Source organism: Canis lupus, chromosome 4, assembly GCF_003254725.2.
Source record: "Canis lupus dingo isolate Sandy chromosome 4, ASM325472v2, whole genome shotgun sequence".
Lineage (NCBI taxonomy): Eukaryota > Metazoa > Chordata > Mammalia > Carnivora > Canidae > Canis > Canis lupus.
In genome coordinates, this window is record NC_064246.1 from 76,964,719 (window position 1) to 76,992,081 (window position 27,363).

Here is a 27,363-nt window from a genome sequence, read left to right on the forward strand (position 1 = left end):
GCACTCTGTCTGGCAGATTTTAGCTAATGCTATATCCTCAGACTTGCAATTCCTCTCTAACTTGGATAATTTATTGGGCTCCATCCACTTAAGTTCCATTTTCTGAAATGTGGCCTGAAAAGTCGTTCAAGGAAGTAAGTGGGGCAAATGTAGGGTCACATCATTTATGTTCTATTGGTAAGGGATCATTGCCCTTTATTGTGTGATGTCCAATGTCTTGAAAATTGTTTTCAAATATTTTGTAATTTTTGTTTGCGCTAGGTGGGAGGGTAAATCTGGTCCCTATTACTCCATCAGACTTGATGCTAATATCTCATTAACACTTTTGTTTTTATTTATGACAGTGACATTTATTGTATGCCTATTGATTTCTCTATTTTTATGTATTATTTTCCTTTCTTTGGGGTAGACTTTGTGTTTGCCTTTGTTTTATTTTTCCTTAGATTTTTTTTCATTCATCATATAGTCTCAGCTGCTTTTGGATAATATATTTCTACATTTATTCTATAACTGTGCTATGCTAAAAGCTGGAGTTACAGACGTAGTAATGACTTCTCTGCGTCTCCTATGGCTTAGATTAGAAAAAGGCAAAAAAATAAAAATAAAAATCACAAAGTGTTAAGTACTCACTTTGATTCCTTCATGATTCTTATGATTTGTTTTTATTTAATGTATTCGAGGGCAGGGGCTGCCTTATTCAGTGTTAAATTCTAGTACCCAGCGCAGCGTCTGGAACCCATTAGGTACTCAAGACGCATATGTAATTACACACCAAGGGGATAAGTGCTTGTATTAATTTCTTTTTGATTCTTAACAATTGATGTTTATTATGTGTTTGAGTGCAGAAACCTTAATTTAGTGTTGAATCAATGAATGAGATAGATATTCATTGGGTATCTAGTGAAGATAAGGACACCAGTCTGGGAAGTTAGAAAAAACATGGAGGAGAAGTATCTTTTGAAATGAGACCTGAGAGATGAGTAGAACTTCTCCAGAGGGAAAATAGTTGAAAGTGCTTTTTAACAAAACCTTAGAAGATAGAAAAAGAGTGAATCATTGAGAAACACTGAGCACTTCAGAGTGAACAGAGATGCTGTGTATATGTGTGTATGTTAGAGTATGTGTATGTGTGCTGTGTGTGTGTGTGTGTGTGTGTGTGTGTGCATGAATGCACGAAGGGACTCTGCAGCATGGAAGAAGGGGGGAAAGAAGGAGTAGGAAATAAGATTGGAAAGAAAATAGGTGCTGCATTGTTAAGGATCTTGATAGTATGATGTTTGGCCTGTATTGTGGAAGCCAAAGAGAATCAACTTGAATCCTAAATTAGGATGGACTGTTTGTATCTAATAGACAGTAGAATAGTGACTGTGTTGATAAGCAAGAAACAGAGGCAAGAAGACAAAGTCGGAGGCTATTGCATAGAAAAATGCATATATCAATAGAACTTATAACCAAAATCTATCTGGGATAATATATTGAATAGTCCAGATTAGCATTAAGCAGGGAATTAATTATATTGTTGGAGGAAACTTTAATAGGCCATGCAATAGAAACTCATTCAGAAAGGAAAAAGTATGATTTATACAATCTGAGCAGCAGAAGGGCTTGATCTTGTAATTAAGTTTTTCTTTCCATTTAATACCTTTCAAAGTATGTATTTCAAAACTGTGCTATACCTGGCTACTATAAAAAAAATATTAGGGATTATCTGGTAGAACTTTTTCATTTTACCTCTTCCTCACACGGATAAGTGACGAACCTTAGTAGTACCATCTTACCCCCTCAACTTGTTTAAAATAAGATTGAAATATTATGAAAATAATATGAAATGTTAAGAATACATTAATAAATAATATATGAATAATATGAAAATATGAACACGTATTTATATATGTACACATGAATGCGTATGTACACACATATTAAGCTGATATTCTCTGTTCTTTTCATCTCCTGCAATAAAATCTATGAATATCTTATTTATTTTTATGTTATAAATTATCAGAGAAGACCATTTGCTTAAAACCTGTGGAATTATATGGTGGATAATAGCATATTTCTGAAGATAATGTTTGATTCTTTACTTTTTTGATTTTCTAAAGATTCTCATAAATGTTTTCAATTTATGGCTACTTATAATTGCCATATTGAAATACACACATTTTATGTATGTAATACCTATTACTATTCTAACATGTAGTTGGTGATTTGAAATTGTAGTGCATCTCTTTTAGACTATCACTCAAATAATGCAATTTCTAATAATTTGAAAGGTAATAACTCCATACAAAATTATTCCTCTAAACAGCTATGGTAATAATTTTAATTCATGCTGTACTCTAAAATTATAGTTGTTTCCTTAACGTTGGTAAGATTTTCAGTTATTAAAAATCATAACTTTTCGTAAATAGTTATGATGAGTGAAATAATCCCAAGACCCTCCAAACACTGGTGTTATTTATACATTCTCAAACAATTTATTATACAATTTTATTCTTAGGTTTTGAAAACTTTTGAACTTTTGTAGCTGGTTTGCTTGATCAGTTTCTTTATACTGAAATGAGGCTTGTAATTTCTACCCAGAGAGAGAAAGCAAGTCCTAGAGATCTGATTTACATCATTTGTTCTTCCTATTCACCATGTTCCTCAAGTCCTCACTGTCTGGGTTTGGAGCATGTTGATAATCCGCAGGAGTTGCTTCAGAGATTTAAGGTTCCAGTGGAAATGCTTAAGAAGTCCAGAGTCAGACCTGGCTGTTAGCTTTTGTCTTAGAATGGTCAAGCCAAACAAGATTACTGATAATTAAAATTTTGTTCTAAGTGCAAGATGAAAACCTAAAAATAATGCTATTTTGTCCAAGGTAGTCATCTTTAGATATCCTTAAATTTTTTCTTAGACTTGTTTATCAAAATAAAATTGTATTTGTCTTTTGATAGCTGTTCGGAATAAATATAAAAGACAAATTGCTGCTAGGAGTTCAAGATAAAAATATCAGATATTTCACTCCAAAAAAGGAGACATTTTCTTTTAGAATGTTGTAAATATAAGGAATATACATTCCATATATAAATAAAAATGGATAATTCCAAGTTAAAACAAAAATATTAAGAAATGGATCTTTAAACACATAACACAATTAGTTTCCAGTGTTCCTAAGTTCACATAATCTTTTTCTTTGTTCATACATTTCATGTTTTTTCAGCAGAAAACATAGAAGAGCAGCTTATCATGGCCACTTTCCCTGACTTAACTAAGCTACTGCCTCTGTGCTTGCTCTTTTCACCCTAATGTTTCTCTTACTTGTTACACTTGATCTCTTTTTTTCTCCAATTTACTGTGGTCATGATGGTGGTGTATGTGTGTGTGTATGTATATGATTTTGAGGCGGTGATGGGGGTGTTAATAACAATTCTCAGGTTATTTTCACTTCCCGTTCAATCCTCAGTACTGCTTGTTGGTTGGGCTAGAGTTAGTATATAAGCAGCAGTATGCCATAACTTTCTAATAGTTTCTAAGGTTTATGGCATGAGCTTAAATGGTTGTGTGGTTGTTAATGTCGAATTACGTTTTTTTTTTTCCTTTTACTGTTTCTGTTCTTACTTGATAACAATTGAAGAAGGGAAATTATTTGTTTCAGCATTACCTTTCTATCTTTACCTAAAAATCTGGGCTTAAGAAATAGCCATTATGTTTTGAACAATTTAAAGCTTAAGTTGAATGTAATGAAACATGTGTTTTTTTAAAATAGACCTATTCTTTTGATTTCTCTATATAATGAGGCTTCTAAGAAAGCATGTGTTCCAGAGGAGGGCAAAAGAGAAAAAAGCCAAATTTCTTTTGATGTTAAAATACAAACATCACATATTTGATCAATCAATCAAGCAAGCAGAATCAGGCTGCCAACATTGAATTAGATTATATAATAATTTATATATATAACACATGGCATTTTTCAAAATGAATTTTCCTTTTATGTGAATTTTTATACAAACAATGGATCATCCAATTAATTAAAAAGTTGTCAGAGGGAAGAATCTGTACCAAGTCAATGAAATAGATGAGAATGAATTCCAGGGGCTGTTGCTTTGTTTTCTCTCTTCATGGACCTGCATCTTTTGAGGGTTTTCTCTGCTTTTGAAAGCTGATGTACCTTGGCTTAGAATTCCTTGTTGTTGTTTTGGGTGCCAATTCATTCAATGCTGCCATCAAGAATAAAATAACTCAGCCAGAGATCTTCTAAAAAAGAAATGATAATAACAGGGAAGAGAAGAGGAAATAAATATTTGCAGGGTTTATATTTCAAATCCCTGTGAAATACTCATATTTTAAAGTGTTCTTAAAATGCATTTTAGCATAGGTCTGTTCATGAATGAGTTTCTGGTTATGTTTTATATTTAAAATAATTTCTAGCTATTATGTCATTAAAAATAGTTTTTGTGTTTGGAATGAGAGGATATTTCAGTTATGCTTCTTGCTTTTTGTTGTTGTTCTGAATTATTAGAAGTGAATCTCCCAAATTCAATACCTGGAAGAGGAAATAAATTATTTCTTTTCATTGACACTTTTGTAATTAGATATGCACTTACTCCTTTTTTTTTTCTCTAGGAAAAGATTTCACTTTCCTAGGCATTGGATTGGATTTATCCTTTCAATTATATAATTATTGAGCAAATATTAATGAGTATTATTTGCACATATTGTGTGGGGCATTTTAGAGGGAATTTATAATGTAGTTGAGCAAATGATTACATTTATAAAGAGGTGTAGTTACATCGTAAGGTGTAAATTTCAGAAATGGACGCTGTCACTATGGTATGGAACAGTCTAAGGAATGATGTGTATTTAGAATGGTTGAAAGGAAGTGACCATTTTAAGTGAGTAGAAGGGAAAATAATGGGGTGTAATGGGAAAGCTGTAAAAAGAACTGACATAAAAAAAGCCAGTTTGAGGGGCTGGCATGTTGAGGAGCTTGGTGAGATTTGTTTTAACTAAAAAAAGAAAAAAATGAGCCTTTCAAGTGAATGACAAGAAATGCTATTTTATGTGTGGTCGATTATTTTAATTTTAGGCTGCAGAGTTTCAGCTTGAGGCTGAATTAGAGGTAAGAAGAGGTAGATGATAAAGAAGTAGTGAAATAAAATTATGAAAAGCTGGAATACTTTTCAAATGATTTGGATAGAAAATGGAGAATGAATTTAAGAAGGCTAGTTGGGATTATAGTTTAAATATGTCACCCTGGGCGCCTGGGTGGCTCAGTCAGTTAAGCATTTGCTTTTCAGCTCAGGTCATGATCTCTGGGTCCCAGAATCAAGCCCCAACTCAGGCTCCCTGCTTAGTGCGGAGTCTGCGTCTCCTTCTCCCTCTGCCTCTCTCTCTCTCAAATAAATAAATTAAATCTTAAGAAAAAATTAAAAAAAAACACCAAATATGTCATACTCATAGAAGGGCTTTCATTGGGGTGGTGATAGAGATAATTGAAAAGTTCAGAATCTAATGGATCTCAGATGAACCATGGTCTCATTAGGGTAATTCTAAATATGAAGATATAAACAGTGGTGAAAAACAGGAAGGAAGAGTTGACTTTTCCTCAACATTTGAAAAGAAAATATCGTTGATAGCAAAGAGCCTTAGGAGTTATGAGGATTTAGGAATTGCCTAATTACTATTATGGGATATTTGCTATTATTATTATGAGATAGTTACTCTCTTAAATCCTTTATATTCATTATCTAAATTAAAAACAGTGTTTTAATAAATCAAACATCAATATTTTCTCTCAATTTTATTTTATTTTTTTAAAGATTTATTTGTTTGAGAGAGCAAAAGTGAGGGAGAACACGAGTGGGAGGAGGGATGAAGGGAGAGAATCTTAATTAGACTCCCCATTGAGGATGGAGCCCAATGCAGGGCTGGATGAAGAGCTGGACGCCAGACTCAATCTCAGGACCCTGAGATCATGACCTGAGCCAAAACCAAGAATCAGTTGCCTAAGTCACCCAGGCACCCTTTTCTCTCAATTTTAAAAAGATACTACCTACTGTTCATCTTTTGTTAAAGAGGTTAGTAAATTGTCTCAGCAGTACATATTATATAATTCATTCATTATCTTTGATTTAAAATATTGTTTCGAACATATTAATTTATTATTTATTTTTATTTTTATTTTTAAATTTTTTACATATATTTTTTTAATTGGAGTTCAATTTTCCAACATATAGCATAACACCCAATGCTCATCCCATCAAGTGCCCCCCTCAGTGCCCTCACCCAGTCACCCCCACCCCCCGCCCACCTCCCTTTCCACCACCCCTTGTTCGTTTCCCAGAGTTAGGAGTCTCTCATGTTCTGTCTCCCTTTCTGATATTTCCCACTCATTTTTTCTCCTTTCCCCTTTATTCCCTTTCACTATTTTTATATTCTCCAAATGAATGAGACCATATGTTTGTCCTTCTCTGATGACTTACTTCACTCAGCATAATACCCTCCAGTTTCATCCACGTCAAAGCAAATGGTGGATATTTGTCGTTTCTAATGGCTGAGGAATATTCCATTGTATACATAGACCACATCTTTTTCCATTCATCTTTCGATGGACACTTTATTCATTTTTGTCTCAGTAAACTGGCTATAACTTCTAAAGCTGTATCGAACAATAAAAGTATTAGTAGGCATTCTTTTTTAGGTGTATATTTATGTTAAGAGCTGAGCATACTGTTAGTTTTTCATTTAAGATCTGTATAATAAGCAGTCTGTGTACATTTAATAACAAATCCTGAGATGCTGGAATCTTTTTTATTTAAAAAAGATATTTACTTTTACTATAGGACTTTTTGATAATTAACAAGATGATTATGTTTTTTTCTTTCCTTACCTGCTGAGATAGTTAATAATAGTTAGTATATTATGTTTCAGGTTTCAGATAATCTTGAAATAAAGTCAACTTAACCATGGTGTTTATTAATTTAATGTATTAGTTGAGTGGACTGTCTAGAACTGAGATTTCCTGTCATTGAGTTCTCTTGTTGGACGATGTCAGAAGTTACACTAGTGAAGTAAATCTCAAAGCTTACATTCTTAGAAGTTCTGGAACTCTTGGAATACAGTTCTTTGAAGATTTTGAAAGAAGTCATTGATAAAAGTTTTTGTTTGTAGCAATCGTTTTGGAGCAAAATCATTGGTCAAAATGTTCTTAATGTTTTTCAGATTTTTGTCTTCTTATTAAGTTACTGCTAGTTATTTATATTTAAAAAAACATGACTTTTTTTTCAATATATTAGTGTAGTATTCTCTTCTTTCTGTCAGACAGGAAGTTTAGTTTAATTTCTCTGTGTGTTTATATTGCCTTTTTTATTAGATTTTCCAAGGGGAACTCTATTTTTTTGTTCTCTTCTATAATTGTATTTTTAATTGTTTTCTAATTCATTAATTCTACTTTTAATTCATGCTATTCTTGGAATTATTTTGTTCTTATTCTAAGTTCTTGAGTTGAAAGTTTAGTTCAATTATTGATTTCTTTCTAGTCTAATAACCACAATGTTGATAGATATAACTATTAATTTAAGTATGGTTTTGTTCACATTCCATAAATTTGGATATACAGCATAGTTCTTATTAGAGACTACAATTGCAACTTTGTTTTCTTCTTCAAAATTTACATGATACATTTGAATTATCAAGTGATTTGGTTTTTAAGTTGTGTAAAACTTTATTTCATTCAATACTATTAGTTGTAAGCAGAGGATGTAGTTTATGTAATTAGTTCGAAAAAAATCATTCATATGATATTCACTAAGAAACAAATAGATGGGAAAAATAACTAATGGTTCCCAAACTTTATTGAATATCAAAGTTATGGGGGAGCTTATTAAAATCCAATTTACTGGCTCCACTCTTAGGGCACCTTCAAACAGTGGGCCCCTGGGGAAAGCAGGCACACATGGTGGCAGATGAGAGGAAGTTAGCTTCACACCAATCAGGTAGCCTGAGAGATGGCCTCACTGTTGCTGTATCTCAGGCAAAATGTTGGTCCATAGGGTGGGATCTGGCAGAGAGAGAGCCATGCCTGCTGTGGTAGGATGGGTTGAAGACATAGGCCACAGCCTAAATGCCCAAGTGCACCATAAGGTTTGCTTTATGGGAAGACATATTACAGGATCATTTACTTACACGTGTGTGGTGCCTGGAGCACACACTTAACCATTTTCCACTAAAGACCAAAGGGAGGGGCAGTAGCTAAGACTGAAAAGCTGTTTTCTAAATACTGTTTAGTAAATCATTCCTTCCAACATAATAATAACGGAAAGCTATATCAATGAAAGGAAGGTAAATGTTGTTATCAAAGGATGTGCCTGCCATGTGTTTTATGTACGTGCATGAAATTCTCTCCAGCACAGTGCCATTTGAGTTGACATTATCCCTTAGAAATCCTTTACTTCCAAAAAATGTATATCTGGTAAGAAAAACTGAGTCAATGACTTGTGCAGATATAAATCACTTCATTCTTCCTTTCAGAGGCAATTTCGGTCTGAAGACCTCCCTTGGAAAAAATAAATAAAAAGTAAATGAAATTAAAATAAAAAGGGAAAGTAGAAAAGTTAGAAAACATAGCCCAAATGACAGTAAATGTTAATGGTCTGATCACACACGCAAAAATTGTCCTTCAAACTGAAGTGTGTATTAAATAGTAATGGATAGATATACTTCTCTGTGAGATCTGATTTGTCTAGCAAATCCTTACTGACATATACTCTCATTTACTACTATATAGCCTTTTGAAAATGCCATTCCAGCAGAGCATAAAAAAGGTTATTTAGATTAAGTATAGTTACAAGATAAGCAGTATACTGAGTTCATTGGACTTCATGCACACTCATTTAATTTCCACCGGTCCATTACTCTGAATCAAACTGTCCCTGAAAGAACAAGAGGAAGGAAAAGGGCATTAAAAAACACAAATCACAAAGTGGAGAACATTCTTCTTAAAAACGAAATGGTCTCCATGTGTTACCATTTAATACCATGGAAATACTTTCCTGACTTTTATAGCATGCAAAGAAATTGCACCAATCTATTAAAGAATGCAATAAAAAAAGACTTTGAGGTGGGTTAACATTTTCCAGGTCTTTATCATTCTAGATGGGCTTGGAACTTCAAAACACTGTAAAATATTATAAATGGTATCCATTTGCATCTGTGTGCAGCTTATGGCATAATGAATGCATGACCACTTAACCGTTTATTGAATACAGGAAGAAATACGAGAAGACCTTCAGTGATATCTTTTAAAACGAGGCCCAAAGCCAGGCTTTAAAGAAAGACAGAGTGCCAAAACAGTTTAATCTTCTCCTTTTTCCCTTAACTTTAGTGCCATTAAGTGACTTTTTGGACTTCGTTTGAAACTCAAGTAATTAATATAACTGGAGAAAATAATTTTTAGGGGGATAAGGTATTGCGATAAAATATAAACAAGAAAAGCCTAAAGTTTAGAGGACAAAACGACAGGACTAATACCAAAGTTACATGAGGTGATTTAAGTCATTGTTAAGACCTTTCACATGCTCAGTTTGCATTTGACAGTGGCTGAACTTTATTAGCCTTTAATGGCCTTCATTAAATTATATTTGGTATCTGAGAGGCTGTGCACTGAATGGGGATCATGAGGACATTCTCCTTTACTAATATATATTCCTCAACTAAGGAGGTATGACCCTGAGCATCTTGTTTGAGGGAATAGTATCCTATCTTGTTTCAGACTGTGGACAAATGGCAATTTTTCTGATATTCTCTCAGTGGGCTCCTTCCCAGTAACGCTTCAACAGTCTCTCTCTTAAAAAAAAAAAAAAATTCCCCTATGGATGCTTCATCGTCCCACAGTTACTACTCTAGGTGCTCTTGTGCCTTGTCTCATCCTCTTCACAAATAGGGAAAGGTTCTCTGCATCTCTTCACCCGCGACCCTGTCCCCAGCAGACTGTCACATAGCTTCTTCACTGACCTTCTCCTGCTCAGCTCACAGCAAGGTCGCTAGTAACTGACATTTAAATCACATTTGAACTTTCCATCACTGTCTTCCTTTTATTAGTTGCTACTAGAGCACTGTAGTTGGCAAAGAAAAAACAAAAAAAATCCCTTCCTTTTTACATTATTTTTGCACGTTGCTCACATATGTGTAGGCTTGTCTGGGTTCTTCCTGAGTTGGATTCTCTTCTGGACTGGAGACGGATTTCTAGGCGACTCACTCCCTGTCCTGCCTTAGTGACTGACCCCAAAATATGTACCTAGAGCTGGACTGTAAACTCAGGAGAACATGATCCTGGGCTGTGTCCACCAATGCCAAACAGTTCTGGCACACAGTAGGCCGTCAGTAAAGATCCACTTCCTGGCTGGCTGACACATCTTCTTTCTGTTCACTAAGCCCATACAGCAAACTGCCTAGAGAACATTTTTTTTTAAGATTTTAATTTATTTATTTGAGAGAGATTGAGAGAGAGAGAGAGAGAGAGAGCGAGAGAGAGAGAGTGGGAGCTGGCAGAGAGGGACAAGCAGACTCTGGGCTCGATCTCACCATTCCCTGAGATCATCATCTGAGTTGAAACCAGTAGTCGGAGAGATGCTTGACCAACTGAGCCACCCAAGTGCCCCATCTAGAGAACATTTTTAATTGGAGGTATCTTTGTTACCTGGAACTCAGAATTTCCTAAATTAAACATATCATCTCCACAAACTACTCCTACCCCCATCTTTGGTTTTCAGGGGCTGGAAGGCAGACCCTGTGTCTTCAGGGGGCTTCCTAATTTACATCACGGTGGCAGCAGCAACCTTGTAGTCTAAGTGAGTACCCTGGGAGTCCTTCTTAACTCTTTTCTTTCCCTCCTTTACTTGCCACTGAGGCACAATATCCTATCTTTCTAATGCGACCGTATCTCCGTCCTCGCCATTACCATGATGTATCAAGGAACAATTATTATTTTAGATTTAGAGTCCTTCTATAGCCTGTCAACTGCTTTTCCAATCTCCAGTTTTGATCCAAGGTATTTTTTTTCCTCTGGGTAAATTTTTATTTTTCTAAAATCGAGACAAACTCCACTAGTGAAATACTTTTAATTTCTTTTTACTGCTCTTCGAGGGCAAAAAAAAAATGCCTGATTTGTTAGGATGATTTCAAAGGCCTCCACTAACACCTTTCTCACCTTCACTCCTAGTCCCCATTGCAATAATAAACTTCAATCACAGTAAACTTTGTTTACTCCTTCAAATCTCATATCTTTTTGTAGCATACATGTACTATTTCAATCTATTGGATTATTTTTTATTATTGTCATGTTTCAGTCAAATTTCACTTGGACCAGGAAGTCAACCCTGATCAACAGCCCCCACTGCCCACCTCCTCTATGCTGTCTACTCCTGTTATTCAGTTCTATAGAATAATCTGCCTTTCTTTTAAGTCAGTATTGCTATAGGAGCAATATAACAAAAACGGGCATTGCAATTTCTTCTTGATTATCATTCTTATATACAGTAACATCAGTGAGTACAGAAATCATGTGTGTCTTGCTTACTGTACCTGATACAGAAATAATGTATTTCATATACTCAATAAAGATTTTGAGTATTGGAAAATATTGAATGCCTTAACAGTATTGGGAATCCCTGAGGTCATCAGGGTGGACCCTATGGGAAATTTCAGCATGATTTTGTTCCTTTTTATAAAGCTCAGTCTTTAAAAAGAGGAACCTTTTTTTTTTTCATCCTGAAAAGAAGAATCCTCATTCGTCACCTTTTTATAGAGGCACGGGAATTGCTATCTGTGTTAACATTAATCCTCTCCATAGTTTTCTTGTCAAACATGATTTATAAATTACCCCTGGTCCTGCCCTGCCTAGGGGGCCTGGAGTTGTCTCAAGGTTCTGTATATTTACTAGCAATTTATCATTTAAGCATTCATAAATTTGCCCAAATTATTTGGTCTTCATTCATATTTCTGACTATAACACTTCTTTCTTGTGATAATAAATCCTTTTGTTATCTTAATTCTCCTGCATTCTAATTGTAAGAAGCTCTGTCTTCTATTTGTATTTTGGTGTTTGATGAAGGGAAACATAATTCCTTTAAACAGTAATACACAAATGTATACAGCATCTAGCATGGTCCCTCTTCATTTTTCGGAACTGACAAATTCAGTTACTTGTTTTGTCTTCATATCAAAGTTCACAGCCATCCCATCCCACTCTTGCTGTTGTCTAAGTCATCTTAATCTCTGTTTTTGAGTAATTATCAGTTCCATTCAAATTTATTTTTCACACATTATCCATATCTGGATTTTGTCATTATGTTAAATCCTTCATGTGGCCAGCTAGCGTCTGCTCTTTATGGTGTAGGGCAATAACTTGACAGTTTCTCTGTTGTGTCTTTTCTTTTTTCTTAGGGTATTTGAAGTTTAACAGAGATTCCTCACAGAGGACTATGATGAATCCAAATAACGTAACTCTTTATTCTTAAGCACTTTCACATGTAGATGGAGAAAATTGTATTTTCTGAGGGGGATTTTCCTTGGAAGATTCCAATCAACACAACAGGAAATCTCTTCTTGTCTATGTATAAACATGGCTTTCCTCAGAGTTTGTGTTAATAAAAGATGATGTGGGCGCACAGATAGGAAGCATATAAACTTTTAAAACTGGTAATATCCTTCTAAAGAGCTGCTGGTTGGGATCCCTGGGTGGCAGAGCAGTTTGGCGCCTGCCTTTGGCCCAGGGCGCGATCCTGGAGACCCGGGATCGAATCCCACGTCGGGGTCCCGGTGCATGGAGCCTGCTTCTCCCTCTGCCTGTGTCTCTGCCTCTCTCTCTCTCTCTCTGTGACTATCATAAATAAATTAAAAAAAAAAAATAAAGAGCTGCTGGTTCCTTGTAAAATAGTGAGGATTCAGGCAAAATCTCCCATGTATAAAGCATTTAGAAAAGACATAAATAAATAAATAAATAAATAAATAAATAAATAAATAAAAAACATAATTTAAGACCAAGACATATTTAATATAAGAAATACTATACTTGAGAATTGAGGCACCTAGATATCCCCCAAGTCCTTGGCTCACTTGATTAGATAGAACTTAAAAGGTCTGCATCAAATTGCCTTGCATACCCTTTCCTCCAAAGGTGGAACCCAGCTTAGCTTCGAGTATCTCCAGGGATTTTTGGTGGGGGCTTAAATTTCACCTGGACTTCCTTGGTCCCAACAACCTTTTCCTACCAAACTGATCTCCAGAGTGTATGTCACCGATGTATATGCTATTCCATTTCCACAGTAGATCACCCTGCTGGATACTACACAATCACATCTGAGAAGAACTGTCTCTAAGGGCCGCGGTTTTTACTAAACATTTAAAACAATGGAGAAGGGTTATTGTTTAATAAAGAATCCAAAGCATTATTAAGCAAGCTGGGAGTCATTGATTAGGAAGTAATAAATCCGCAATAGAGCTAAGCATGTCTGTTTTTATAACCATGAATATATTAAGTGAGTTTGTAATGTTAAAATCTCCTGCCTTTTTTTCTGCCTCAGATTCCAGTATCTGAAGTTTTCTAGGTCTTAAGATTCAAAATTAAGAATTTTGAATTATACTGGTTGTGGGGTCAACAATAATGTTGTCTAAGCAGCATTTACCACTATGTGAAGTATTTGGGGAGATATTATTAATATGAGGATGATTTTGGAACGCCACTATTGTTAAGGATAGCTACATACACATATGTGGAGCGTGTCTCTGTTTATTCGGTAGTTGATATGGAACATGATGTTCAGGATCACATTTCATGCTTTCTAGGTAGTCTTCAAAGTGACTTCATAGTGACTGAATGTGAAAATTTTCATAATGTAACACATTTAAGAAGGAATTAAAAACTTCTTATAAACCTTAGGTTCTCTTTTGACTATACATGAACAAAATGTAAAAATGATTCTAGGAGCATTTAGGAATCCCAAGCTAATCTGACCTTTGTGTTTGTTTGACTGGCTAGCTATGTAATGCATAGAGCTAGAGAGTCATCAAAGGAATTATATACAGCTGAATGACAAAGAAAAATCTCAATACATACAGAATAGAATGTCTGTATAGCATCTCAACACCAGTCAGTATTATTAAGCAAAATGTTTACAACTCTCTTTATGTTCATTGTTCAGAAAAATAAAAACACATGCAGTGTACTCATTATCATCTAAAAGCATTTTAATTTTTAAAGATTAGTGGTTTTGATAGTCAAAAATTTTAGTCATTCCTTCACTGTTTCTACAGCTTTAGTTTCTATTTTTCCTTAATCACACATACACAGATGTAGTCTCAGTTGCCTCTGAGCCTTATGAGTCATGGGAAGTTTAACTTCATTTTTAAATTAGGATTTTTTTCTTGAACCTGGTGGAAAGAAACAGCAACGTCATTTGTTTATAATTGCTATATATTATTCTTGTTTAATTTGGAGACTCTGAAATTTGTCAATAACGGAAGTATAGATTAGTAGAGAATCTTCAAATAGTTATATTATCTTTTCTAAAATATAAAACTAGAGAGATGAACTTACTCTGAATCAGTCCCTCGGGTTTTACTTGAAGATTTAAAACATATAGAAAATAATAAAGATAATTAGACATATCTGTATACCTGTTTGTATACCTGTTTACCCATCACCTTGCCATTTTTGTTTCAATTTTTTATACAATAATTATTAAAAGTAAAGTTAGATTTTCAATCCTTTCCTAGTCTCTGTCAGCCTCTTTCACTCTCCAGAGGTGACTATATTTTTAATTAATCTGACTACACATACGACTTCATGAACTATATGCATTTCTTGTGTTTCATAAAATATGTGTAAATATCATTATATAATTTAACATTATGCTTAGTTTTCACTCAATATAATATTTCTGAGATTTGCCAATATGTTTTATAGCTGTGAATTAATCCATCATATGGATATGTTTAGATGTTTTGAATTATCCTCGCTTCCCTGTTTCTTTGATTTTCATTTTAGATTTACTCTTACACCACAGAGTTCATACAATTTGTTCTATGATGGAGATAGTTGACTTTGGTGTTAGTTTGGATTAATGTTGATTTCAACATTTAGCCCTTAGATAGTCAACTAAAATATATATGCGGTTTATCTGTTGATACATGTGTGCATTGGCTTAAATTAATATCTTTAAACATAAATATGTATATTGAAATAGATCCTAAAGGGAGCTATCAATCCTATTCTCTGAGAATTAAAAATAGACCATTGTGATGTGTTATTCATCCATTTGTTCATTAATTTTTTCCCTTTGGTTTCTCTTTTGAATTCAATGACATTCATATCCCATTATGATAACCAATAAAATAAAACGTTGCATCAGGAGATACAAATTGCAGAGAGTTCTCCATCCCTCTTTCTGCAATTACCTAAAGATCATTTTGAATGTAGTGTGTTTAATAAGTGCTTATTCAAAAGAAATGTGCTTTTCTTTAATTAAGTATTGAAAATGCTGGTGATAGCCACTCAACATAAAATAGCATTTAACTTCTCATGTCAGTTAAGTGTCATTTTCTGATGAGAATTTTTTTAATGGCATCATTCTATGGAGAAGTGCCTGTAATGACTGTTCCACTTTCTCCATGTCCATATCTATAGGGACAAGGGAACAGAGAGAAGGAAGCAACAACATACATAGTTTCTGTGACCCCAAAATTAGTCTGAATAGAAAAATTGTATTCCAAATACTCTAGATAGAATTGAACCTTGCCTTTTTATAAATTCCAAATGCTGCTGCAGGTTATTTAAAAACACTTCACTTTTGACTCATAACCAACTGAACTCAGAAATTGGTTGAAGGATGACTTTTTATTTTCTATATTCAAACAAAAATGTCAAGTATTTAGACATGTGCCCAATGAGAAATGTGCAAAATATTTTCTGAGGAATATAAAAATAACAAATAATAATGGCAAGAATAAAAAAAAAACTTGACATTTATTAAGTAGTATATCTACGGCAGGCTCTATAGTCATCCCCTGTATTTATTGCAACCACTTTGCTGGGGTAAATATTTCTGTCTGCCCATCACCATTGTACAGAAGAGGAAACTGCTTCTTTGTGCAAGTTTATATAGCTTCTGAATGATAGATCTAAGATATAGATCTATGTGACCCCAAAGCCAATTACCTATCCTACTTTCTTCTGCTGCTTCTCTTTAAATCGATAATATCCAGGAAACATACTTGTTAACTTATTAAAAGCTAAAATGTTTTGAATCTAGTGGGCATCATAAAGATAGATTCAGTCTCCTAGTTTTAGAAATGAGGATACTAAGTTATAAAGAATATCAATGATTTGAACAAAGTCCTAGACTAAGTTAGCAAAGGGCCTAGACTCCAGTGCATAGCATGTCATGCAAAACTATGCTTATTTTCACGTAATATTTTCTGTAATTCCATGTCTTCTTTACAGATCTTCCTTGACTTACAATAGGGATATGTCCCAATAAATCCATGTAAGTTGAAAATGCATTTAATACAACTAATCTTCACTGAACATCATAGTTTAGCCTAGCCTACATAAAACATGCTAAGAACACTCACATTAGCCTACAATTGGGCAAAATAATCCAACCCAAATCCAACCCATTTTATAAATAAGTGTTAAATATCCCATGTAATTTGTTGAATAATATACTGAAAGTGAAAATCAGAAAGCTTGTTTGGGGCCGGAAAGGTTATAAGTGTACCAGTTGTTTACCCTCGTGATCACATGGCAGACTGCCAGCTGCAGCTTGCTGACCAGGCCTCATCTTAAGGGAGAATTGTACCACACATGCTAGGCCAGGGAAAGATCTAAATTCAAAATTAAAAGTACAGTTTCTATTGAATATATGTCACTTTTTTATCATCATGAAGTAAAAGAAAAAAAAATCAGAGGTTGAACCATTGTAAGTTGGGGCCCATCAGTATTTATTGGAATCTCGTCAGAAAGTTGACTTAGCTTCTCTTTTTATCTGCACACTGTTCCTCTTTCCATTCTTCTGGCCACAGTACTCCTTTTGCTTTGAAGCTTGTCTCTTCGCTGTTAATAGGTACTAGTTTATGTGGTTACTCATTAGTTTTCCTGCTCCTGCCCAACATACAGGTAGGCATGTGACACATACCTAGCAAGCAGCCAGACATCCACTATTCTGGTCAGAGTAGTTAACCCAGAAATGGACACAAACCCCAACACAAGTGAATCCCAAGGGTTTCCACAAAGATCCATCCACAAAGGCACTGGGAACTACAGTTTCTTTCTTTATTCAGAAGTTCTCCAGCTGAATTCACGTAACTTTAAAGTTGTTTTCAGCCATTTTCTTCAGTTCTTCAATAAGAAACAATACTATTAATACACAGATAACACATAGATAACAGTGCAGAAAATGAGGAGAAACTAAGCAGATAAAAGAAATACATCTGCACGTGTGGGTAAACACACACGCGCACACACACACATTCAATAATCTCTAAAATAATTCCATCTCCTGGGTTTCCCATTTTTGGGGTTAATGAAATGCATTTTTGTTTAAACTGATTAGAAAACTGACTTATGACTGACATATTTGGATATGGGCTATAAATCGATAAAGACATAGAGTTACACATTTTGTTTATTTCTTAAACACTTTCTATTACTTTTCCTTTAGAGGCACTGTAGAAGGAAAGGGCAATGACAATGTTAAGTGTATTGTGTAGTATTGCTTTCAAACCTCCCTCACCTGTTTCATCCAGGGAGTTTTTCAAAAGTTAGTTTTCTTTAATGTATTTTATTTAATATTAAAGTCAACAGTCATGTGTGATTATTGAATTATTATCATATTGTTACTATAGGAGACAATAGTTAAGTATAACATATACATGAAATTTATTCAAGTAATATGTTATGTATATAAATATGTATATATATAAAATTTAGTTTATTTTTAAGCTACCATATATTTTTAGGAATATGTATTAGCCAAATACAAATCTACTTTACTCAAAAGAGAAGAGACAATTTCTGAAGGGGTATTAAAGATTCACAGAACTTTTATATATGCTTAATGCTTAATACCATCTTAACATTGTTTTTAAGTTTAAACAAACGATAGAATCCCTTTATAAAATGGCTCATTTTACAAATGCAAATAGGTCAAAATTTACATCAAGAAATATACATATGTATCAGAAAAAATTAGCATAATAAATATGTAAGATTCAGACAGTTGTTTCATATTCTGAAATTACTAAAGGATGATGGTATTTTCTGAACAATGCTTTCCATTACTGTTGGTCTATATATCAATAGTTAGGATCAAAGAGCATTAAATTAAAACTGTTAATAGGTAATATAATAATTTATATTTACGGAGAAATAAAAATGTGGTAAGCATTCTACATACTTTATCTTATTTATTATTCAAAATCCCTATAATATGACATAGTTTCTTCCTTGCTTTCCAGTTAAAAAATGACTTTCTAGAGTATACGTAACTTGAGAGTGGTGGAATCTGATTTGCACTGAGGTCTAATGACCATGCCCTTAACTTCTAAACATCATTGTAGCCCAAACATTATTTTTACCTTTAGTTATCATGATAGAACCCATTTTTAATCTCAACTTTTTGTCAAATTTGCAATAGAAAGAAACAGCTGTTTTCCATCTAAGCACTTTACCGAATTGAAACAAATGTATTCTCTAGTATTTGTATAGGTACAACTATATGTGTCTGTGTAATGGTGAGTACATATCCCTAATATACATGCTTAACATTTAAAAATGCATATCAAAGAGTTCATCTCTTGTATAAGAAATAAGAATTGTGACACTGGCCATTATAAGGTATTAAAAAATTCATGGCAACTTTTGAAAAAGGAGGAATGTTATTAACCTTGGTGTCTTGACCAAATTACAATTCGGGTAATTACATTTGTCTTCCCTAATCTCCTTTTCAACTTTCAATTGGGTAGTGTATTCTTAATGGATTTCATTACCAAGCCTCCCTTAGGATTTAAAATAGGACTTATCTTCCAAGACTGGGTTCATTCCAAATTTATGTTCTCTAACTTCAATTGAGCTGTCACTGCAACTCTTCAATTGTGTGTGCATATGTCTTCAATTCATTCCTATTTTGTTTTTGTTTTTTCATTTGGCTCTTCCAATCCATTTCCAGCCTCTTCAAGACCCAAACACACATTTCAGCCCAGCAATTATTTTTGAATGCCAAGTATCCAACTACTTCCCTATGTGCTGAAATACTGAGATCAATTAGGTATTGTTCTACTTTCCATGAGCTTCCACAGAAGGCATCACTCTTTAAACCCTTTTGGAGATGAATTTACAGGCTACTTCACTGAAAAAGATCAGTCACCTGGGGTGTATTTCTATAGCCTGTCTCTTCCTTGTAAAAATATATTCTTGTGACCACATCCTCTACTCTTAGAAACCACCACATCATTCTGCCATCTCCCCCCCACCCCCCATTTCTGGCTGTTTTGAAGAAAGGTATGTGCCATCTTTCCCAAACGGCTGCCTTCACCTATGCTCCTAATCCCTCCTTCTTTATTGTCTTCTCTCAAAATAATCACTTTCACTAATTATATTCCATAAACATGTAAAATATTTTTTTTCTTATTAAGGGAAAAAAGCCCATTTCACATTGATTTCTCCAGCCCTCAGGCAATTACCCACTTTTCCCCCTATTCTTTTATCACTATGTCCTTCCAATTTTTTCATCAATTCCACACAATATGATTTCCTCTCCTGCCATTCTTTTTAAACCATTCTTTGAAGAAACCAACAAATTTCAAATTGCAAAATCAATACCTTTTTCTTAGCACTCAAAATTTGTATTTCTCTGTTGGCTTTAACATTGTTGACTGCCCCTTATTTATAAACTCTATGTACCTTTCACTTCCCATACATTTTTTTCTCACCTGATTTTCTCTTCCTGCCTTTGTGAATTCTTTAACTCTGTTGCTTGTTCTCTTCATTTTTCAAATTTTAGGGTAAGGTTGAACCAATGTTTCGCTGTTGACCTTCTTTTCTTTCTGTAATCTCTTTATTAGTGATTAAGTAACTAGTTCAGTTGAGCAAGAAAGAAAAAAAAAAGGTAACAATATAGCATTTGTGTACTTATTATGTACCAGCCACTAGATTGGAAATGTTACATAAATAATTTAATTTATTCTGTGAAAAAAAAAAAACAGGGATATTGTTTATCAACATTTTACAGGTAAAAAACGAAGGTCGAATATGATGTAAACATATTTTAGAAAGCACTTCTTATATACCTAGCTTTGTATTCTTTTTTACTTAATTGAAATTATTCGGTAATCTCAGACTTAGTAATACGATTTCTAGTAGTTAGTTTGCAGTATTTCAGACAAAAGATGAGGAGTGAGCTATCCACTGTTTCATAGTCAAATTTTATAGTAGGTCCATAATACAAATTCAAGAATACCCAAATCCTAAGTTTATGTTCTGTCCTTTATAACGTTTTGCTTTGAAATGATTACTCTGTCATATACCTCCACTTATGAAATGTCTCTGGAATAGCCATCCTACTTTTCTGGATAAGCATTCATCACATTTACATGGGCATCCTACTATCATTATATATTCCACACATGTAAATAGCTTAATTCTAATCTTTTCTAAAAATATATTTCTCTATCTGCTATCACTGACTTTCTGTTTCTTTCAAGGAGGGCCTGCTTTTTATATCAACATTTATGTTTCCGTTTTCAGTTCTTTCCCTATAACTTCATTTAGGAACTCATGTGACCACATATCACTGACGCACAGGCCTGGAAAAGGAGTTGGTGAAGAGTGAGCTAAGAATTATGGAATATTTAACTTAATGGTTTAAAGATACACATCTGCTTAATATATTGTGTCAAATAGATGGGTGTGTCAAATTGATGTCCAGTGATGCTTACTCATGTCTTACACATTAATAGATTGTGAGGGAATTTATTGCAGTCTGAATGACTTCATACTTTGCACAAAGAAGCAGGGTTTTATGGACTGAATTGTTTTCTCAGAATTCTTATGTTGAAGCCCTAATACCCAATATGTCTATACCTAGATATAGTCTTTAGTAAATAATTATGTCTCGTCCTAATCTGACAAGACCATAGTCTTATAATAACAGGAATATTTCTCTCCCTACCCTCTTTTCCTCTGTCATGTGAGGAAATGGAGAGAAGATGGCCACCTGCAAGTCAGGCAGAGAGCACTCATCAGAAACCGACCAATCGACATATATAGTAGTACAGTACCATAAATATTTTTTATCTTCCTTATGATTTCCTTAATAACATATTCTTTGGTTTACTTTATCATAATAATACAGTATATAATATATATAGCATACAAAAAATGTGTTAATCAGTTGTTTATGTTATTGCAAGACTTCCAGCCAATGGTAGGCTATTTATAGTTATGTTTTGGGGGAGTCAAAAGTTATATGAGATTTTTGACCTTGCAGAAGGTCACTGTCCCTAACTACCTCCCCCAGTATTGTTCAAGGGTCAGCTGTATATCAACGCCTTCTGAATGAGTTTTTAAAAGATACATATATATGGAGATCCTTTTATAGATTGAAATAAGTTTTTTCACTTTATAGTTATTTACAGCTTTTTCTTGAAGTACATTTGAACCCACATCATTTTCTTTCATGCTTATATACAGATTTTCTTCAAGTCCTATTTGTGATTATCTAGACTTGTGGCAATGAGTAAAATAGAGAAGCAGATCTCTGTGAGTGAGAAATTTTCAACAGAAAACTGTTATGCTTATCTCTCCTCAGAAAATAGGAATGAAATCATATTGAAGATATTTGTGTTCGAGTTTGCTACAGTTTAAAAATTTTGGATGAGTCAGAAAGGAATTAATCTTTTGATTTTGAGGTAGTATATACTTTTTTACCACTAATTATTTTCTAAAAATTGGTCTCATAAGTAAAATAAAACATTTCAGTTTTATCCTTGAGGTCTAATCCAACCTCAGCATTCCTGACTTCTTACTGCTTTACTGCCTTCCTTCCTTCCTTCCTTCCTTCCTTCCTTCCTTCCTTCCTTCCTTCCTTCCTTCATCTTGTTTTTTTGTTTGTTTTTGGAAGAGGGTCCATTTATAATCTACTGTTACTCATAGGTTTCTATTAACATTGTGAATCCTTATTTATTTTGTTGATTGTCTGCCAGCCTTGCTCAAATACAAGCTCTAAGAGGCTAGAGATCTTGGTATGTTCTATTCCCACATGGAACAATTCGTGGTCAGTACTCAACGTGTACTGAATAAACAAATGAATGATTATTTCCATTCCCCTTTGGCCAGGTCTAAATGAAATAAGCCCCAACCAATGTACTTGGAAATTTGGGAAAACGAGAACCTCTGGTTCTGAAGCTCAAGAACACGTGAGAGGATGGAGGAGGAAGAAATCAAAACTTGAGGCAACATCACAGTCGGTGATTTCTGCAATTCCCACTTCTAATTCAGTGATTCTGTTATTATAACAGCCCTTAAGAATAAGCAAAACATTAAAATATTAGGGGATGGAGTAAATTATGACCCCAAAAGGGTTAGGAACCTTGAATTCAAAATCATCCACATCCATCCTTAACAAGAATCTTAGAAAAAAAAAAAAAAAAAACAGAAACAGGAAAGGGGAGTGCATAACTTTGTTGCTTTGCCTCTTGTCACTGAGGTCTCAGCAGCACCTTCCCCTGGCCCCCACAGCACTCTCTCCCTTTTTTATAGGGCTCCCTTGAGTTGAGTGGTAAGTAAAATATAAAGATGCAGAAGCTGGTCCTTACTTTCTCATTCTATTCCTAAAGCTTTTCTGCAGTTTGTCCTTGTAAAAGTTTAGCAGAGGGGACACCACATTTTATTCCCCTGGAGCTGAGCTGAGCTATACTAAGGAACTTATACAAGTTTAGATGGCTAGGAGATTCAGTGGTGGGACCACAGATCGTGAATCCTGACTTTTTATCTCTGTCTTCCTGTATTCTTTTTTCAGATCTGTCTCATAACTTATTAATTCATCTTGTATTCTTTTTTTTTCAGAAAAGTAATCAAACAGAGGATTTAATCATAGAGTTTGGGAATCAGTATTCTTGGGTTCAAATTTAGGTCTGCCACTTAATAGTTATATGATATTGAGAAAATTACTCAAGCTCTCTGTCGCTCTCTTTCCACATCTGTAAAATACAAATAATAGACCACCAGACATTGTTTCTGAAGTCAATTGTTGTTTTAAAATCTATTCACGTATTTATCATTTTCTGTGTTCTTTATTATTTCTTGAATATCTAATCTTCTTTCCAAGATCACTTTCCTTCTTTCTGAAGCATATACTTGAAAATTTATTTTGTTATGAATGTGCTAATGACAAACTCTTAGTTTTTATTTGCCTGCTCTTGTTCTTGAAATAAGTTTACACTGCTTACAGTATACTGATTTGAGAGATATTTTCTTTTAGCACATTCAAGATGTGATGCCACCATCTTCTGGTTGTCACTCTCATATAAGCGAAGGCAGCTGTCACTATAATCATTGCACCATTAGTACGAATCTGCTCCTTTGTGCCTGCTCCTACGATCTCTTTTTTGGGTTGTCATATTTAGCTGTGGGTATATGGGGATGGGTATTTTTTGTTTACCTTGCTTGAGCTTTGTTGCACTTCAATGGTTTTCTAATTTTATCAGTTCTGAATTTTTTTTTTACATTATATTTTCTGACATGATCTCTTTCTTCTTCACTTCTGGAACCAAAATTACACGTTTATTTATTTATTTATTTTAAATTACATGCTTATTAAACTTTCTTATTTTATTCTTCATATATCAACATCTTTCTTTTTATCTTTTTTTATATCTTTTTGTTGTACTCTTTCCTAAAAGCGGCAGCCTGATTTAATAATTCCATTCTTAATCTGTGTAAAAAACGTCCACTGGGTTCTTATTCCAATTATTCAGGTTTTAATTTCTAACAGTTCTCTTGAGCTATTTTTCAAATATCTTTGATTATTCTTTATTGTTTCTTGCTTGCTATGTATCTTTCAAGCTTAGGTTTTATGTCCTTAGGCATAATCACTAGTTTTTTAAAATCTCTGTGTGTAATTCAAATATTTAAAATTTTCTAGATAAGTTTCTTTTGTCACTTGCTGGCTTTTGTTCATGGTGCCTTATTTCCTTCTATCCTTAGTTATTTTTGCTACTCCTCTTTCTAAGACACAGAAACAGAGAGAGAGAGAGAGAGAGAGAGAGAGAGAAATGTAGATACAGGGGAAAAGATTGCAATAAAAGGAGAATTTTCCAGAGACAATGTGGTTTATTTTTTAGGACTAGAGTGTGAATTGAAGCAGCAGATCCTCATGGGGCCACATGTGGTTTCAAACCCTTGACAATATTCCTTACTCATGCTCTCCTGCTTTGAGTCAGCCTAGCTATTTTCAGTGAACTCCTCTGCAAGGACAGGATGCAGATTTGATATGAATCCATCCTGAGAGAATGAATCTTAGATTATTGAAAGGATTATTTCCCAATGTATTCTTTGGGCATGAACCAAGGCCATGAAATCCAAAGCTCATATTCATCAAGTGTGGAAATGCCTAAGGACAGAAAAAAGTAACCTTGCCCCATTTACCCCCAAACTTAACCTTTAATAGCCTACTGCTGACCAGAAGCCTTACCAATAACATAAACAGTTGATTAACACATATGTTGTATATGTATTATACACTGTATTCTCATAATACAGTAAGCTAAATAAAAGAATATGTAGTTAAGAAAATCATAAGGCAAATAAAATACATTTACAGTTCTATATTTACCAAAAACAATCCGCATGTAAGTAGACCCACGAAGTTCAAACCCATGCTGTTCAAGGGGCAACTACACATGCATATGCACACACACACACGCACTTTTGGAAGATGTATTATTGTCCTATGATTGCTATCACAAATCACACAAACTAGGTCACATAAAATTATTTTCTCACAATTCTGAATTCTGGGCGCCATATATCCAAAATTAAGGTGTTAGTGGGGTCACACTACCTCTTAAGTTTCTAGGGGATAATCCTTCCTTGTCTCTTCCAGGTTTTCATGGCTGTCAGTATTCCTTGGCTTCCTTGGTTTGTGACTACATCACTCCAACCTCTGCCTCTGTCTTCACATTGCCTTTCTACTTTGTGTGTCTTTCCCTCTTCTGTCTCTGTGTGTTCCTTATAAAAACACTTGTCATTGTATTTAGGGCTTATTACTGATAGGAGGGTCTGCGTTGTGAGAATGGAGGTGCTGGTTCTTGGATTCCCCACAAAAGACCTATGTGAGGATCCATGTTCTAGTAAAGACAACCAGAAAGCAGGTAGCAAGCACAAAGCAGGTTATTAAGACAGTATACTCTCCAGGTGGGAGAGTAGGAAGGCATAGAGATGGTAACTGGCCTGAGGCTACAAAGGTCTTTCCTTTTTATGTAAGTGGGGTCTTAGGTCATGGACATGGAGGGTGTGGTCTCTAATGCAGACTGCTTCCAGTCATTTGGGGAACTCCTCCCACCGGTCAGGAAGGGATGGGGGGAGGTTTTGATCCTACCAGGTTTATACCTGAACTGACTTGGCAGCCTTCCCCCATGGTGGGGTGGCACTGCAACTGCAAAGCAAGTACATCATAATGAACATTAGGGGGTCATCTTGGGGCAGAAGTTGAAGAGAAGAGTACATGTTTCACACCTGTGAATCTTTGTCAGCCAAGAGTGTTGGAAGCCACAAGGCTAGGATGTTGAAAGTCAGGCAGTCAGGATGTTGTACCCTCAGGCTTCTAATGTGTGACTTATTTATCGCTACCCTTGCCTCCAGCTCAGGTCCAACTAACTGCCTACTCTATTAGACCTACAGAGATAATCCACGAAGATCTTTTCATGAAGGTCCTTAATTTTATTACATCTGAGAAGATTCTTTTTCAAAAGTATAGTGCTAACGATAATAAATTCTGTGATTAGCACTTGAACATATATGTCCTTTTGGGGTCTACCATTCAATCCACTACAGGGGCTTTGATTTTTATTTTGGTAATTGTATTTTTATTCCAATGGTTTTATAACTTAAAATCTTTGGCATGGTTCCTAATTATGTCCTATCAATATACGCAATGAAAATATTTTAGAAACTAAAATACAGAATAACAGTGCAATTTTATAAATTGTAACATGTACCATCTGAAAGTATTGACTGAACTTTATATTTTCATGGGGAAATAATTGGTTAACTTTGATGAAAACAGAGACATATCATATAATCGACTTGATTTTCTTCACTCCTGCCACGAATCCCCTTAGTTACTTAGACAACCTTCTGTTTCTGCATAAAATTAAATGTTATATAAAATACCAGTAAGAAGTAAAAGGTCAAAGTGATACCTTTTTTCTTTTTTTGTGACAAAGGACAAAAAAATAATAGAGAAGGTCTGGACACATTGAAGCACTGATATAGGAAAATAGGATTGAAAAAAAAAAGAAAGAATTTTAATAAAATAAAAAGGAAGCATTTATGCAAACCAGCAGAAATAAAACAAAAACATGACTTTCAAAAGGGTTAAGGCACAAGTGAAATAGGTATTTGAAAACCTGATGAATGTATAGGTTGTATTTCAGATTTTCTGGTATTTTCTGCTTCTCCCCTGACATTTGTGTATCCGGCCTCGCTGCCTCAGAGAATGCTGGGTGTTGGAAAACTCTTTTACCACTCTGGACATTTCAGACCTCTTCACATCTCCAGGACAATGATCTATTATGTGCCAATGGCAAGTCACAATGGCCATTAGTAAGAATACAGAAGACCCTCTGACAACATTTACTTATCGGCTGCTACACTGTTCTGAGCTGATCACTTCCTTCACTCTTAAAACTTGCCTTTCAGTGCTGCACTGAGGCCCATTTTCCTCTCTAAGGAAGCTGTAATGCATTTGATTGAGTCTCTCTTTCTCTGAGAGTGACCAGTGTAGATTTATCTGTTTCCTCTCTTCTTTCTCCTGCCTAAGATCACACAACTTTTCTGCTCCAACCGCAAAACTGCACTTGGGTCCTTTGGTTCTTTCTGTTCTTGAACAATAAAGAAATATATTACCTCGGTTCAGCAACAGATTAAAAACAGAAAAGCAAAAGCAAATTTGCTGATTTGAAAGTCATCATTTATCCATGTTTTTTTTTTATGTCTTTCAAAAGAGAAGGAAAGTTCTCTGGCAGAATATAGGTGATCCCAAGGGGATGTTGGGCATGTTTAATAAAACCAGTACTGTTTGATCAATTGGCTTCTGCATAATTGAG

At 34.5% G+C, this 27,363-nt stretch overlaps 2 long non-coding RNA genes across 3 annotated transcripts in view; one reads left to right on the forward strand and one right to left on the reverse strand.

The window, feature by feature from the left end:
* Positions 1–14,228: 14,228 nt before the first annotated feature.
* LOC112652739 (uncharacterized) lies at positions 14,229–26,800 on the reverse strand. 2 transcript variants are annotated; one of them, XR_004815230.2, is made up of 4 exons: positions 26,665–26,800; positions 19,969–20,111; positions 17,175–17,377; positions 14,229–14,409 (listed from the first exon to the last, which is right to left on the reverse strand). It is a non-coding gene; the product is annotated as an uncharacterized LOC112652739 (long non-coding RNA). The 2 variants fall into 2 exon arrangements; XR_003131659.3 differs by lacking the exon at positions 14,229–14,409 and having other exon boundaries at positions 16,838–17,377.
* The window catches only part of LOC118354536 (uncharacterized), a 65,613-nt gene continuing 55,388 nt past the window's right edge, over positions 17,139–27,363 (forward strand). The window contains exon 1 of the long non-coding RNA XR_007410424.1: positions 17,139–17,340. This is a non-coding gene — a long non-coding RNA (uncharacterized LOC118354536). The remainder of the gene's footprint in view (positions 17,341–27,363) is intronic.